Genomic DNA, 17,275 nt, shown 5'->3' on the forward strand with positions numbered 1-17,275 from the left:
TCCTTTCTCCAGCTGAATCCATACACCAACCCTCAGGCTGCCTTCTTCCTGCTAGCTGCATCCTGCTCTGGGACTTGGCCACATCAGCAGCTTTCCTGGGCCCCTCAGGGAAAATCTTGGCTCAGCTCAGATGCTGGGAGGCTGGTCGCATGCTGCCAGGCCTTGGGAACTCTGAATCCCTATATATCGAGCTCTTAGTACAGTACTTTGCACACAGTGAGTGCTCAATAAATACAATTGAATGTTTATCAGACTGTGAGGCATGGCCACCTAAGGATGGGAGATCAAAAGTTGATGGTACTGGCTAACTCTGGAAGCAGAAATGTGGCAGGTTGGGACCTGGGCACAGAGGGGATTAACTCCTCTTCCTCTCCTCAGCTTCCCAATTCCCAGGTCTCCTGCTCCGCTGGGAAGGAATCTGCCAAGGTGACCCTGGCCAAGGATTGAGGCCCATTTGAGACTGTCTGTTAAAATACCTGCAATTGGGCATCCGAGAAAAAGGTTTCCCCGGACTCTAAGTTGGGGTTTTCTTCCCAAAGCCTCCCCAAAGTCAATCAATCGATCAGTGGTATTTATTGAACACTTATTGTGAGCGGAAGACTGTACTAAGCACCTGGGAGAGTACAGCGGAGTTGGTCGACTCGGTCTGTACGTACAGGGAGCTTGCCTCCCCAGGGCACGCACGTTCAGTGTTCACCCCAAGTTGATTAAGCTGCCTACTGGGTGTGTAGACTCTACACTCCAGGGCCCGCTCTGTTCTCAGGGTCCTGCTTTGGCCAAGGGGTCGTCTCAGGGCGAAACGTCGGGGACATGGGGCCCCCGGGACTTCTGCAGTAAGGATAAAGTGGGAAAGCAAAGGACCAATCCGTCCCAATCTTTGGCGGCCTGGATGTTGGAGGGCTAAGACCAGAAGAAGCACCAGAAACAATCCAAGGCCCCAGAGCACAAGCGTTAACCTCGGGGACTCCGGGCCTCGGCGTAGGAAAAGTCCCAGCCCGGTTGAGCTGTCGGGAAGGTGGGAATTTAAGCTCAGACGTCCTGCTCGGAAGCTGCTACAAATAGCACCTTGGTTCAGGAGGAAACATGAGTTGGGTTCTGCTTTCTAAGAACTGTATCTTGTGGAATGGTCCAGCGGTCACCCGCCTGGTTCCCCAGCTCCTCTCTGTTTCTGGATTCTTTTTTTTAATGATATTTGTTAAGCGCTTACTATGTACCAGGTGCTGTACGAAGTGCTGGGGTAGATACGTGCTAATCAGGTTAGACATAGCACGTGTCCCACGTGAGGCTCACCGTCCTAATCCCCATTTTACAGATGAGGTGACTGAGGCACAGAGAAGCGAAGTGACTCACCTACAGTCACCCAGCAGACAAGTAGTGGAGCCGGGATTAGAACCCAGATCCTTCTGACTCTCGGGGCTGTGCTGTATCCTTTAGGCCACGCTGCTTCCCAGTGTGGCCTAGTGGAAAGCTAGGATTTCCTAACTCTCAGCGGGACTGACTCTAATGCAGTTCACAGCCAGACTCCTGAGGTTTGAGGACAGACAAACCTGTGGCAGTCACAGTTCTGGCCTGGAATAGGGAACGATTCAGGATTCCCGAGGCCGGAGCCCAGGTCTGGGATTTTCCGACTTCAAACTTTGAACGGAAACCCGGCACCCTATCCCCAGCAGGAGGAGAACAGGGCCATCGGGTTCGGCCGGGGAGGCGTCGGTCCACGGGTGAACGAGGATTGGGGTTGGGAAGGCGTTGGGAGTTTCAGGAACCCGGGGATTGATCCGGTTCAGTTCCATCCCAGGAGGCTTAACTAATCACTGGCCCCTTAATCTACTGGGCAGACACATCCTCACCAGGCTGTCTTTCAGGTGGAGCTGGCAGCTGCAACAGTAACCTGGCCTTGGGTGATGGGCTTTGAGGAAGAATCTGAGCTATTGGAAGAAGAAGCTTGTGGGGCAGGGATGCCTGAGCTGTTCCAGGGTCTCTCAGCCCTGAACCCAGGCCCCCTGCATCCCTTACTTTCCCAAGCGCTTAGTACAGTGCTCTGCACACAGTAAGCACTCAATAAATAGGATTGAATGAATGAATGAGTGAACCTAGGTGAGCCGGTCCCTTGGTAGCTGGGTCCTTAACTCTCCCTCTCTGCCCTTCCCAGGATGGATAGGCCTGGGGTTCCCCTGCCCAGAAAGCCCCACTGCGTAACCCCTTTGGTTGCCACAGTCACCCCTTGTCTTTCAAACCGGTGCTCCTCCGAACAATAAAGGGGGTCCAGCCTGCCACCCCCTCTTACAGGAAGCTCAGGGAGAAAGGATGCCAACACCCCCATTTTGCCTCCCAGGCAGACGTGTCTTCCAGGACCTGATCTTCCCGAGCTCACATTGCAGGCAGGCACAAAGGTTAGAAATCTGAGTAGGTTTTTAATAGATGTCCTGCAGGTATTATTAACGAGTTAATTAGATGACTGATGGAACCAAACCATCTTTCCCTCACTCTAACACTTTCTCCCCTGTCCCCCAGGGCCCTTTTTACTGTCTTATCGATGCCTGCTGCACCTCTTTTCTTGGGGTGTCTTCAGGATCCAGTGTCACACACACACACACAACCCGTTGAATCTTTCCCTTAGGGTATTTTGCTGCCCAGGTAGATCTACTGCTCCTCACAATCTTTGCTTGCCCTCAGAGGTAGGAGCCTCATTCCTCTGAGATCCTGGTATCTCGACCTTCCGGGGTCACATCTCAAATGCCACTCTCTATGTCCTGTGTCCTTCCTGGGCTGTGGTCGAGATCTTCTGTTTGATATCACCTCCCAGGATCAAATCTCAGAGACCGCTCTGACCCCTGGTTCCCTGAAGCCCAAACTTCTGACCCAAAATGGTGAAGGGGCTCCATCCCCAACTACCTGGACCCTTTCCTCCTTTCCCAATCCTTCCCTGTGATTGGCTGGGTTCCAGGTAGGTACCTTAAAGATCCTAGTAACTAATCCAATTCCCCTCCCCTCAAAGAGGGGGTCCTTAGGAGTGGGACTCCCCGGGCTACTTTGAGTGACCCCATATTGCCGGGAAGATGTTCAACTGCCTCAAAGGTGAGTCTTTCAAAGCAGAAACAGAGATGGAATAAATTTGTTCCTAAAGTTCCTTTTGAGAACAGTAGCATCTCTCCCCGGAACAATCGAGCCCATTCTAATGTCCTGGGGCCATAGAGGTCAGCTTGCCCCAGGGTGACTGCAAAAGGCCTGTTCATGGCCAGGATCAGTCAATTCATCAGTGGTATTTACTGAGCGCTTATATGTGCAGAGCACTGCACAAAATGCGTGGGCGAATACAATACAGTACAATATTGAATATTTTCTATGACATGGCTGTTGGGACGTGGTCCATCCAAACAAACTTTCACAGAGTGTTGCTCTCTTGGTTACTATGTGGAAAATCTTGGTACTGTCTTCCTGTTTTTTACTTTGTGATTCCCCCCCGAGGGACAGAAACTTTGTCTGATTCCTATCTTTGTATGTTCCCCCCAGCGCGTAGTACAGTGCTCTGCCCACAGTCAGCACTTAATAAGTACTATAACTACTACCTGCCAGCAATCCCCCTCAACCCAAACCCTACAACCCATTTCCAGGTCACCATTTGGTCCAGAAGACCAGCTGGGCTTTGACAAAGGGAAGGCTTCCAGGTGCTCCCAATTTGGTTTTTCTGGTGGCCATCTCTTATCAGTTTCTGGCTGCCCCAGGAGATGTGTGTCCCCCCCGGGGACTTCCACTGGGGAGGCATTAAAAACTCCAAGAGGGGTGGCTACGGGAGGGTTGATGACAGGCGGTTGGAATCTCCAATCCCAGCTGTTAGGGGAAACAGAGGATGTCAAAGGCCAGAGGTCTCCTGGGCCTGATCTCAAGCCCGGGATAGGATGGGGTGACGAGCCTGGGGGTTCTGAAGGCAGGCAGAGGGTCCGTCCCAAGGGTGGGAGATATCGGTTTCCCTGCGGATGATTCGAGTTGTATAGAAGATCTGTTTGTGCCTTATGAGCATGTCTGTGCACTTTTTATCCTTTTTCAGCGACTTTACAAAAAAACCGGGGTGGGAGGGGAAGCGACCCGAGCCGATGGTCATTTTATAGAACTTTCTGTGATAATCTCCGGAATCATTTTGCTCATCGGAGTGACGTTTGTAGGTTTTCGTGGGTTGGTCTTTCTGCTTCGTACAGATCTGCGTCACTTTGGATTCTTCTCGATGCTTTTCTGATTCAAGACTGTGACCTGTAAACCACACCCTGGGCTTTGGGACCCCAGATAAGATGTTTCGAAACCCACAGGGGCAGGATCGGCTCAACGCCGTCCTCTGTGTTCTGTCCTTTGAGTGTCGTGTGTCTGTTTTTTATCCGTGTAACATTAATATAATTTTACCTGATTATGAAACAAATAAAACTTTTGTTTGAAAAAAGGCATCCGCTGTGAAACGCAAACCACGAAAAACCTCAGTCTCCGTCTAACTTCCTAACAATAATAATTATGGTATTTGTGAACCGTTTACTATGTGCCAAACCCTCTGGTGAATACGAGATAAGCAGAGCAGACTCGCTCTCTATGGTGCTCTATGAAACCACGGAGATGTGAGGTGGCTTAAACAAGGTGCACCATAGGCAAGTGGCAGAGCCGGGATTAGAACTCAGGTCTCCTATCTCCTAGGCCCCTGCACTTTCAACTAGGCCACACTGTTCCCTGTGTCTGGATTTCAGGGCTCTCTAGCTGAGGGGAGCAGGAGGACGGTGTGGCCTAGCAGAAAGAGCAAGGCCTGGAAGTCAGAGGATGTGGGTTCTAATTCCGGCTCCGCCACCTCTCTGACCAGTGAGCCCGGGCAAGTTTTCTGTGCCTCAGTTACCTCACCTGTAAAATGGGGATTAAGACCGTGAGCCCCATGTGGGACAGGGACTGTATCCAACCCAGTTATCTTGTATCTACTCCAGCGCTTAGAACAGGGCTTAGCACTTAGTGATAATAATAACGTTGGTATTTGTTCAGCGCTTACTATGTGCAGAGCACTGTTCTAAGCACTGGGGTAGATACAGGGTAATCGGGTTGTCCCGCATGGGGCTCACACGTAATCCCCATTTTACAGATGAGGTAACAGGCACAGAGAAGATAAGTGACTTGCCCAAGGTCACACAGCTGACGCGTGGCAGAGCCGGGATTCAAACCCATGACCTCTGACTCCCAAGCCCGGGCTCTTTCCACTGAGCCACGCTGCTTCTCTAGCCCGTCAAAGGGCAGGGACCGTCTCTATCTGCTGCCGACTTGTACATTCCAAGCGCTGAGTACAGTGCTCGGCACATAGTAAGCGCTCAATAAATACTATTGAATGAATGAATGAATTAGTAAGCGCCTAACAAATAGCACGGGGCTGGGCTTCCGGGGGAGTCTGCAGCTAGCCATCCGGTTGTGGGGCTAGTCAGGCCGTCACTGCTACTGCCCCGCTCTCAGGGCCTCGAGAGCTACTCTACGCCACAAAAAGGCCCCGGAGTCCCACTGAGGCAGTTCGAGCTGATTGTGCCACACGGTAGGACGAAGGAGGGGGTCTTAAATGGGTGACACAATCACAAAAGTGTTGGATCGTTCCCAGATGAGATAGGCACGGTCACAGCTCAGAATCCAGTCCGTCCACTGTCAGGAGGTCCTGGTCCAGCTCTGAAGGACAGCGACTCTCCCATGGGGTCCTGACGTGTCCCCTACACCTCACCCCGGCATCCCAGGCTTAACCCGAGGGCTAGGAGGTTCTCGGCCCGTATACCCTCCTTTTTTTAATGATATTTGTTAAGCGCTCCGCGCCAGTCACTGTTTGAGCGCTGGGGTAGATACAAATGAATCAAGTTGGACAGAGTCCCTGTCCCTCATGGGGCTCACGGTCTTGATCCCTATTTTCCAGATGAGGTAACTGAAGCACAGAGAAGTAAAGTGACTCGCCCAAGGTCACCCAGCCGACAAGAGGGGGAGCCGGGATTAGAAACCGGGACTTTCTGACTCCCAAGCCCGCGCTTCTCCTGGTCCTATGGCCCCAGACTGCTCTCTCTGCCATCCCTACCGCGTCATGAGGCACGGGTCATTCAAGACAGTGATGGACTACCCCTGATGGGCTGTATTGGGAAGCAGCGTGGCTCAGTGGAAAAAGCCCGGGCTTAGGAGTCAGAGGTCATGGGTTCGAATCCCAGCTCTGCCACCTGTCAGCTGTGTGACTGTGGGCAAGTCATTTAACTTCTCTGTGTCTCAGTTACCTCATCTGGAAAATGGGGATGAAGACTGTGAGCCCCACGTGGGACAACTTGATCACCTTGTATCCTCCAGCGCTTAGAACAGTGGTCTGCACATAGTAAGCGCTTAACAAATACCAACATTATTATTATTCTAGACTCCAGGGTGAATAGGCTGGTGCTTGGATGCCCTCCACCGGCCACATGGCTCCGTTCTCCCCTGTCAGAGTCCAGGGGTCTAGTTTCTCATCGTCCTCCCGACAACAGGATGCTTGCTGGACGGCTGTGCCCTCCTGGGGCAGGCACAGAAGGGGGTGAATTTGGTACAGCACCCTTACTTCTGGGAAACAGGGATGCCAGCTTTCCATTCTGGTGACCCAGGTGAACTGGAGACAGAATCAGTCAATAAGTGGTATATTAGTAATAACAACGATCATCATTACAAAGCATCCCTCAACCTGGGAAAGAAGGCACAGATAATAATAATAATAAAAATGGTATTTGCTAAACACCTTATTCTTTTATTTATTAAACGCTTACCATGTGCCAGGCACTGTACTAAGTGCTAGGGCAGATGCAAGCAAATCGAGTTGGACCCAGCCCCTGTACCACGTGGGGCTCACAGTCTTAATCCCCATTTTACAGATGAGGGAACTGAGGCACAGAGAAGTAAAGTGACTTGCCCAAGGTCACTCAGACAAGTGTCAGAGCTGGGATTAGAACCCAAGTCCTTCTGACTCCCGGGCCCTCTATCCACCATCTACTCTAGGCCATGTTATTTCTTCTTTTAAAATCGTATTCATTCATTCCTTCAATCGTATTTATTGAGCGCTTACTGTGTGCAGAGCACTGTACTAAGCGCTTGGAAAGTACAATTCAGCAACCTCCTCCAGGAAGCCCTCCATATCAAACCTCCCACCACCCCACCCTAGTCTCCCTTCTGTATCACCTAAGCAGTGGGGTTCATGCTCCTGAGCACTTTGATATTCACCCCCCCCCCCGGCACTCTGCTCCCAGGAAGTGCTCATTAAATACCACTGATTTATTGACTGTTCTGATTGGCCAGTCACTTTACAAACTAGAAGGCAAGTGGAGCGACTAAGGGGTCCCTTCAATCAACCAATCAATCGATCGTATTTATCGAGCACTTACTGTACGCAGAGCACTGTACTAAGCACTCCGGAGACTCCCCTCCTCCCCTCCAGTCTATTAATTCTGGGTTTTTTTACTCAACCCCTTCTCCCCCCACCTTCTTTCCCCCTGAAAATAGTTTTGGGTGAGATCCTCCCGGAGGAAATGTAATTTTCAAGATAATTGTATTCGTTAAGTGCTTATTATGTGCTAAGCACTGTACTAAGTGCTGAGGAGGATACAAGTGACTCGACTCCCACACGGGACTCACAGTCTAAATAAGAGGGAGAGCAGGGATTGAGTCTCCATTTTGCAGGTGAGGCGACTGAGGCAAAGAGAAGTGAGGTGACTTGCCCAAGGTCACCCAGCAAAGTGGCAGAGCTGGGATTCGAATCCAGATCCTCGGACTCCCAGGCCTTTGCTCTTTCCACTAGGCCAGCCGTGTTATGCTTCTCCCTGATTGTGTCTGTGCATTAAACTCTTTGAGATAATCAGAGCAACGTAATACAACCTCACTTCAGTAATTGAAACGGTACCCTCCCCTCGTGAAAGACGTAGCGCAGTTGGACCCCTAGAGAAAGCAGAAACCAGCTGCCTACTGGTTAGAGCACGGGCCTGGGAGTCAGAAGGTCCTGGGTTCCAATCCCGGCTCTGCCACTCGTCTGCTGCGTGACCCGGGCAAGTCACTTCTCTGGGCCTCAGTTTCCTCATCTTTAAAATGGGGAATCCTGTGTGGGACAGGGACTGCGTCCAACCTGATTAGCTTGTATCTACCCCAGTGCTTAGTACGGTGCTCGGCACAGAGAAACGAGTCACAATACCACCACAGGTGGGAGGGGACAGTTTCAAAGACGGTGGGCTACATCCTCTCTAGGCTTTTAGCTCTTCCTAGCCACCAGGCACCCCCTCACCCCAGCTGATAAATTGAAGCAGACATGCACGGCATTACGTCTTATCAAGTGCCATCACATCCTTTCCGATTCATAGCGACTCCATGGATCTACTTTCTCCAGGACGTCCCTTCCTCTGCCAAAATCCGCAACCACCTTTCTGACGGTCCTTCCGTTCTCGTCGTTAGGGTCGCTGTCCATCTAGCTGCCAGTCTGCCTCTTCCACCTTATCCCTGAGCTTTTCCTACCAGTAGAGTCTTCTCCAGAAGATCAGTCCTCCCGATTATGTGTCCAAAACATGCTCATCTAAGTCCGGTCATTTGGCCTTCCAAAGACCACTTTGGTTAAATTTGCTCCAAAATCCATTCGTTTGTTTTTCGGGCAGTCCACGGTATTCGCAGAAGCCAAAGTTAATCGAAAGTCAAAGTTAAAAGTTAATCTGTTGCCGAATTGTCCATTCCAAGCACTTAGTACAGTGCTCTGCACGTATTAAGCGCTCAATTAATACTATTGAATGAATGAATGAATCGGTGTGGCCGCACTTAGTACAGTGCTCAATAAATGAATCAATGAATGAATCAGTGTGGCTCAGTGGAAAGAGCTCGGCCTTGGGAGTGAGAGGTCATGGGTTCTAATCCTGCCCTGCTGCTTATCAGCTGTGTGGCCTTGGGCAAGTCACTTCGCTTCTCTGCACCTCAGTTCCCTCCTCTGTAAAATGGGGATGAAGACTGTGAGCCCCACGTGGGACAACCTAATGTCCTTGTATCCCCCCCAGCCCTTAGAACATTGTTTGGCCCACAGTAAGGGCTTAACAAATGCCGTCATTATTATTATTATTATTAATTAATTCGCAAAAGAAAAAGTTAATATGAAAGGTCACGGATAAACCAGTCAAACGGTCCATGCTTATAGTGACGCCTGTTTGTTTTGAAGTCTGTCTCCCTCCTTCTAGACTGTAGGCCCGGTGTGGGTAGGGAGTGTCACTCTTTAATGCTGAAGTGTACTTTCCAAGCGCTTAGTAGAGTGCTCTGCACACGGTAAGCGCTCAATAAATACGAATGAATGACTGAATGACTGACTGAATGAATGAATGTGCAAATAGCCCCTCGGCTCACGTTCTCCTCTTACCCAGAAGACTTTGCTGCCTCCCAGTGGCTATAAATTGGGCCATTATCCCCTTTCACTCCAGATTCCCTAATTTGTGGATTTCCTCCTCAGGAGGGTCACAAAATCAAAGCCAACACAGAGCCCGTGGAAGGAAGGTGGCTCAAGGTACAGCTTGGCATCCCTGGACCTGTGGATCAACCGAAGCAGATTGAGGCAAGGTAGGAGGCCTCTGGACAACTGGGGGTTTTGAGGGGTCGGTTTGTGTTTTAATCGTGTTTGAGTGCTTCCAAGGTGCCAGGCAGTGAACCGAAGTGCTGGGGTAGACGTGCATTCATCAGGCTAATGATAATAATGATTGTATTGTTGTATTGATTGTCGTTGTACTTGCCATCACAGGTGGGGATGGAACTGAAGTAGAGTTTGCTGTGTTATTCATTCACTGTTGTATTTATTGAGCGCTTACAAGAAAGTTGACACACACCTGACTCAGGTCTGCTGAGAAATCATACTTCTGAACCTCGGGCCAGGGTTACTAATAATAATAGCAAATATGGTACTTAAGTGCTTCCTGTGTGCCAAGCACTGTTTTTAAGCACTTATTATGTGCCAGGCACTGTGCTAAGTGTTGGGGTGGATACAAGCAAATCGGGATGGACAGAGTCCCTGTTGCACGTGGGGCTCACAGTCTCAATCCCCATTTTACAGATGAAGTTACTGAGGCACAGAGAAGTGAAGCGACTTGCCCAAGGGCCCACAGCAGACAACGGGCAGAGCTAGGATTAGAAACTCTGACCTTCTGACTCTTAGGCCAAGTGGGACAGTCCACATCACAGCAGCGTGGCTTAGTGGAAAGAGCACGGGCTTGGGAGTCAGAGGTCGTGGGTTCTAATCTCAGTTCAGCTGTGTGACTTTGGGGCAGTCATTTCACTTTTCTATGCCTAAACTACCTCATCTGTAAAATGGGGATTAAGACTGCGAGCCCTACGTCGGACAACCTAATTACCTTGTATTTAGAACAGTGCTTGGCACATAGTAAGCATTTAACAAATACCATTATTATTGTTATCCCCATTTTATGGATGAGGTAACTGAGGCACAGAGAATTTAAGTGCTTTGTCCAACATCACCCAGCAGATATGTGGCCGAGCCATGATTAGAACTGAGGTCTTCCCTCTCTCAGGCCCGTGCTCTAACTACTAGGCCGTGCTGCTTCTCTAGGGTTCCCTAGAAAGGTCCCACTGAGAGCAGCAGGAGTGAGAAGGTTGTGGGTGAGGCCTCTACAATCAAGGCTGTGTCCACCCACCCAGTGTGTGAGCCCCTTGTGGGACAGGGACTGTATCTAACCTGATTAACTTGTATCTACTGCATCGCTTAGAACAGTGCTTGGCACATAGTAAGTGCTTAACAAGTACCAAAATTGTTGTTATTAAGATAGCCCTGGGCTGGGGTCCAGAAGTACAATTTCTCAACAGACCTGAATCAGGTGTTTTTGATATAACACATCAGATCCCACTTACGTTCCATCCCCACCTGTTGCCCCTGACTATTGCCTACATCATCATTCAATTAAATCAATCAGTGGTATTTACTGAGTGCTTACTGGATGGAGAGTACAATCAGGCAAATCCTATTTCTGCCCTAGGAGAGCTCACACAGAGGGAGCAAACACTAAAGTGTTAAGTCAGTAAATGGAATTTATTGAGCACTTGCTATGAGCAGAGCACTGTACTAAGTGTTTGGAAGTGTACAATATAATAGACATTCCCTGCCTATAAGGAGCTCATAGTCTAGATATGTGCATAAGTGCTGTGGGGCTGAGAGTGGGGTGACAAGGGAGAAGGAATGTGGAAAATGAGGGATTATTCAGGGAAAACCACCTCTTGGAGATATAATAATAATTGTGGTATTTGTTAAGCACTTAGTATGTGCAAAGCACTGTTCTAAATTCTGGGGGGCGAGGAATGACACACAAGGTGTTCAGGTGGTCCCACGTGGGGCTTACAGTCTTAATCCCCATTTTACAGATGAGGGAACTGCGGCAGAGAGAAGTTAAGTGTCTTTCAGATAAGCGAGTTGGACACAGTCTTTGTCCCTCTTGAGGCTCACAGTCTTATTCCCCATGTTTCAGAAGAGGTAACTGAGGCACAGTGAAGTGAAGTGACTTGCCCAGGGTCACATGCAGACAAGTGTCTAAGCCGGGATTAGAACACAAGCCACCTGACTCCCAATCAATTGATTATATTTGCGCGCTTACTACGTGCAAAGCACTGTACTGAGAGTTTGGAAGGGTGCAGTACAGGGTTAGACACGTTAGTGCGTACGGAGCTTACAGTCTTGAGGGGGAGACGGACATTAACATGAATACATATAATTTAAAAATATATACATAAATGCCGTGGGGTTGGGTGAATATCAGATGTTCAAAGGTCACAGATTGAAGTGCACAGATGACACAGAAGGGAGAACGAGGCAAGGAAAAGAGGGCTTAATCAGGGTAGGCTTTTGGAGGAGATGTGCCACGCTCTTTCCACTAGGCCATGTTGCCTCTCAATCACTTAATCTGTATTTACTTCCAAATCAGGGGGCACACAGGAACATTAAATAATTATCACTGGTTGATTGGTCCCGGAAAGGTACCTGGGACTATTGGATTCAGGCTCCGGACCCTCCCGCAGCGGTTCTTAATCTTAATAATAGTATTTAAGCGCTTACTATGTGCCGAGCACTGTTCTAAGTGCTGGGGTAGATACTAGGTCATCAGGTTATCCCACGTGGGGCTCACAGGCTTCATCCCCGTTTTAGAGACGAGGGAACTGAGGCCCAGGGAAGTTGAGTGATTTGCCCAAAGTCACGTAGCTGATAAGGGGCAGAGGGGGAATTAGAACGCACAACCTTCGACTCCCCAGCCCGGGCTCCACTAGGCCACGCTGGTTCTGGTAGCTTAATGTTGGTATTTGTTAAGCGCTATGTGCAGAGCACTGTTCTAAGCGCTGGGATAGATACAGGGTAATCGGGTTGTCCCACGTGAGGCTCACAGTCTTAGTGCTGGATAGGAGCTCTAGCAGCCACGAGGAGGAGCCTTATCCTAACAAACGTTGTCCTGAGCAGCTGCGAAGCCCAGCTCGGAAACATTGGAGTTGACCCAGGCCTCGCCAGAGCCAAGGGGTGGGAGATGGACACTCTACCTAACACAGGGCCCCTCTGTCCCCGTGTGTGATCTCCTCTGCCCCATCCTTTTTTCCCCCAACCATCTCAGTCAGTTAATTGTATTTATTGAGCGCTTACAGTGCACAGGGCACTGTATTAAGCACTTGGGAGAGGACACTGAAACAGCAAGGAGACACATCCCAAGGGTTCTCCCGCGGGAGAGCTAGCCGTGGGCCGGGAAGTCCATTTCCACAGATCCCTGAGGCGACGGGACCGAAGGTTGGAGCTGGCCTGGGCCAGCAAGGATCTGACTGGGACGGCCTCATTCATTCAGTCCTATTTTTGAGCACTTACTGGGCGCAGAGCACTCTACTAAGCCCTTGGGAAAGTACAAAACAATAATAGACACACACTCCCTGCCCACAACAAGCTTACAGCCTCAAAGGGTCAGACCCGAGAGGGGCTTTCCCTTCCAGCCCGGCCTGTCTGCCACCCTGTCACCCAAGCTACACACACGGACACCCTCCCCGCAACAACCTCACACGTTCAGGGGCCCGTCTGCCACTCCGCCACCCAAGCATCGTAAACAGACACCCCCCTCCGCACATACACATGCATGCTCACAGGTCAACACAAAAGATCTTCCTAAACTCCAGAACATTCTGTGGCCAGATTGGAAAGTGGAGAGGGGGAAGAGAAAGAAAGAAGCACCCAAATCCTTGCCCGGTGTATTATCTTTCGAAGCCTAATCTTTAGCTGTTTTTATCTACGTCTTCCCCTCTTGATTGTGCCCTCCTGGCCAGGGGCCTGCCTGCGATTTTATAATCTTGCCACGTTTCCAAGTGGCTAGTACATCCACTCAGTCATATTTACTGATCGCTTACTGTGTGGAGACCACTCTACCAAGCCCTTGGGAGAGTGCAATAAAGTAGACGGGGTCGCTCCCTCAAGGTACTTGTGATAAAAACCAGATAGACTGACACTAAAATAAATTCCGGACTTCAAATTCCTCTTAGGCAAGGAATGTGCCTACGAACTCTGTGAATTGTACTTTTCCAAATGCTTAGTATAGTGCCCTGCACAGAGTAAGTACTCAAATACCGTCGGTTGATTCTAAAACACAAAAAAAAGATAAAGATGGTATTCGTTAACCGTCTACTATGTGTCAAGCACTGTTCTAAGTACCTGGAGCTGATGCAAATTAATCAAGTTGGGTACAGTCCCTGTCCCCTATGGGTCTCACAGTCTCAATCCCCATTTTACAGATGAGGTAACTGAGGCAGAGAGAAGTGAAGCAACTTGTCCAAGATCACACAGCAGACGAGTGATAGAGTCAGGATTAGCACCCAGGTCCTTCTGACTCTCAGGACAATGCTCTATTCCATAGGCCACGGCAGGGGAGGGGTTTGTGTGTGGGCATGTGTGTGTGGGAGGGTGCAGGAGTAATGTGGATATGAGTGTGAATGTATCCTGTTTCCCCCATCAGGCTTTCCGCCCCAGGTCAGGTTTTCATCAGCCTCCTTTCTGACTTCCCAACCGCCCGTCTCTCACCCTCCAGTCTATAATTCTTTCTGCTGCCCTGATTATCTTTTTACAGAAACGTTCTGGACGTGTCACCCCGCTCCTCAAAAACCTCCAGTGGTTGCCTATCAACCTTCTCATGAAGCAAAAACTCCTCACTCTTGGCTTCAAAGCTGTCCATCCCCTTGCCCCCTGCTACCTCACTCCCCTTCCCTCCTCCTACAGCCCAGCCCGCACGCTCCGCTCCTCCAGTGTCGCTACCCTCCTCGCTGGGCCTCGGCCCTACCTGTCCCGCCGTCGACCCCTGACCCACGTCCTATCTCTGGCCTGGAATGTCCTCCGTCCCCAAATCCACCAATCACACTTCCCTCCTTCAGAGCCCTCCCGAAGGCTCACCTCCTCCAGGAGGGCTACCCGGACTAAACCCCCCTTTTCCTCAGCTCCGCCTCCCCTGCCCATCACCCCGACTCCCTCCCTCTGCTCTACCCTCCTCCCCTCCCCACAGCACTTGGGTATATATGTACATATCTGTAATTCTATTTATATTAATGCCTGTTTACTTGTTTTGATGTCTGTCTCCCCCCTTTTAGACTGTAAGTTTGTCGTGGGCAGGGATTGTCTCTCTTGCTGAATTGTACTTTCCAAGCACTTAGTGCTCTGCACACAGTAAGCGCTCAATGAATGCGACTGAAAGAACGAATGAATGAGCCCCTAGAGAGGCCTATGGAGGCTACATCCCCCTTGGAGATTTGGGGCCAGTCCAGAGGCGGCCTGGCACAACCAAACCAGGCCCCAGAGGAGCGGTCAGCCCCGCCGTCCGTCCGGGCACCAGAGGCCCCGGGGGTGGGCCGACTGTCTCGGGAGCCTGGCGCCTCCCGGGGGCCGACCGACCGAGCCGGTTGAGGCCCTGGCGTCTGTGGCCCACGGGACGTGACGCCCGCCCGCCCTCCCTGTCGTCACCACCCCACCCTCAGGGAGGGGGCCCGCGGGCCGGAATGTTGGCCTCGAGCCTTGGGTCAGAAGGTCGAGGCAGCGACAAAGGTGCCTGGGTGCCAGCCTCCCCCGGAGCCTCTCCAACTGGTCCTTCAAGTCGAGCCTTTGCCTACGCCCTCTCTCCCTCCTTCCTCCTCCCCCCCCCCAGTTTTTTTTTCTCTCTCTCTCCTCTTCTTGCTATATAGTTGTAGGAGAAGTAAGAATGGTATTTTCTGAACACCCACTAGCTGCAATGCACCGTACTAAGACTCTGAGAAAATACATCAGCAGCCCGACACGTTCCCAGAACGTAGAGGGCTTCCACTCCAACTTGGAGACAAGCATAAAAGTTTTCACAAGTGGTGGAATTAAATTAAGTAACTGAAAAGGCAACTCTGTACACATTTACCCAAGAGGGCTGAGAATGGATAGGAGTAAATAAATACTTGGGTGGTAGAGGTGGCTGATGAGAAGCTGCGTGACCTAGTAGGAGGAGAACGGACCTGAAAATCAGCAGGACCTGAGTTTTTTAACCCCAACTCTTCCGCTTGTCTGCTGTGTGACCTTGGGCAGGTCACATCACTTCTCTGGGCCTCAGTTCCCTATTCTACAAAATGGGATTCGATGCCTGTTCTCCCTCCTAATTAGACTATGTGGAAACTGGTTATCTTGTATCTACCCCAACTCTTAGTACAGTGCACTGAAATACCACAAAGACTCGGAGTGTTTCTGGGAATTAACTGGGGGCGGTAGACTTTGGAAGACGGGGTGAGCTCTCATCCAGTGGATCCCCATTTTATTCATTCAATAGTATTTATTGAGCACTTACTATGTGCAGAACACTGTACTAAGTGCTTGGAATGTACAATTCGGCAACAGATAGAGACAATCCCCGCCCAGCGACGGGCTCACAGTCTGAGGTAACTGAGGCTTAGAGAAGTGAAGTGATTTTGCCCAAGGTTACACAGCAGACAAGTGGCGGAGTCAGGATTAGAACCCAGATCCTTCTGACTCCTAGGCCATCGCTCTATCCACTAGACCTGAAAGCTGTTTAGGTGAAGAGATGGGAGGGCCCCAAGAAATGTCGTGTAGGAGGGACAGGCAGGATTTAGCAGTAGATTGAAGGTGAGAACTGAAAAACAGCTAGGAAGGAAGACAATAATCCCTGGGCTGTTGGTATCTGGGGCAGAGGAGATGGTGGTATTAAGAGATGGAATGTTTCTGTCTGGCTCTCTCTGCCAGTCGGCAACAAGCAGGAGAAGGAGCTTCATTTATTTCATTCAGTTGTATTTATTGAGCGTTCACTGTGTGCAGAGCATTGTACTAAGGACTTGGAAAGTACCGGAGTACTGTGTTCAAACCCTTCTCTTGGAAAGAGCAGGGGCCTGGGAGTCCTGGGTTCTGATCCCAGCTCTGCCCTTTGCCTGCTGTGGAACTTTGGGCAAGTCACTTCACTTCTCTGTGCCTTAGTTTCCTCATCTGTAAAGTAGAGATTTAAATTCTACCCCCTCCCATCTAGACTCTGAGCCCCATGTGGGACAGGTGGGACAGGCCAAGACAGGTGCTTGGCACATAATTATTTTAAGTGCCTACTGTGTGCCAGTCACTGTACTAAGCGCTGGGGTAGATATAAAATAACTGGGTTGGATACAGTCCCTTTTCCACAGGGTGCTGTACATCTTAATCCCCATTTTACAGATGAGGTAACTGTCACAGAGAAGTAAGAGATTTGCCCAAGCGGTGGAGCCGGAATTAGAGCTCGGGTCTTCTGACTCCCGGGGCTGGGCTCTCTCCACTAGGCCATGCTGCTTCTCATAGTAGCACAGAAAGCACAGAGGGAAGCTTAACAAATATGATGATAATGATTGATAATGATTGAGGATGGTTGGGCACATGGGCATGGCATCGGGCACAGTGACTACTACCACGTAAGATTTCCTTGATACCAGTTTGGCAAAAATGCAACCCCCAAATATTATAGAATTGGGGGGTGCAGTAAAACATACCTGCTCATCTAATGGAGTTCTACTCCCCCCGAGCAGTAAAGAAATGCAGTGACAGTTTCAGAAACTTTAGGAATAATATTGGGGTATTTTGTCATCTAGGAATTGAGTATGAAGGTCTTTTAACAGTGATTGGCTCGCGTAGAGATTTTGACACTTGGAGATTTTCCTGTTATCCCCAGAGAGGCAACGAGCTCCAAACCCACTAGTCACCCCCCAGTGCAGGGAAAGGCCGGGTGCCAGGGGATCGGAAAGCAGAGCCGGTGCCCAAGGG

The sequence above is a fragment of the Ornithorhynchus anatinus genome, chromosome X1 (assembly GCF_004115215.2).
Source record: "Ornithorhynchus anatinus isolate Pmale09 chromosome X1, mOrnAna1.pri.v4, whole genome shotgun sequence".
In the NCBI taxonomy this organism is placed as follows: Eukaryota; Metazoa; Chordata; class Mammalia; order Monotremata; family Ornithorhynchidae; genus Ornithorhynchus; species Ornithorhynchus anatinus.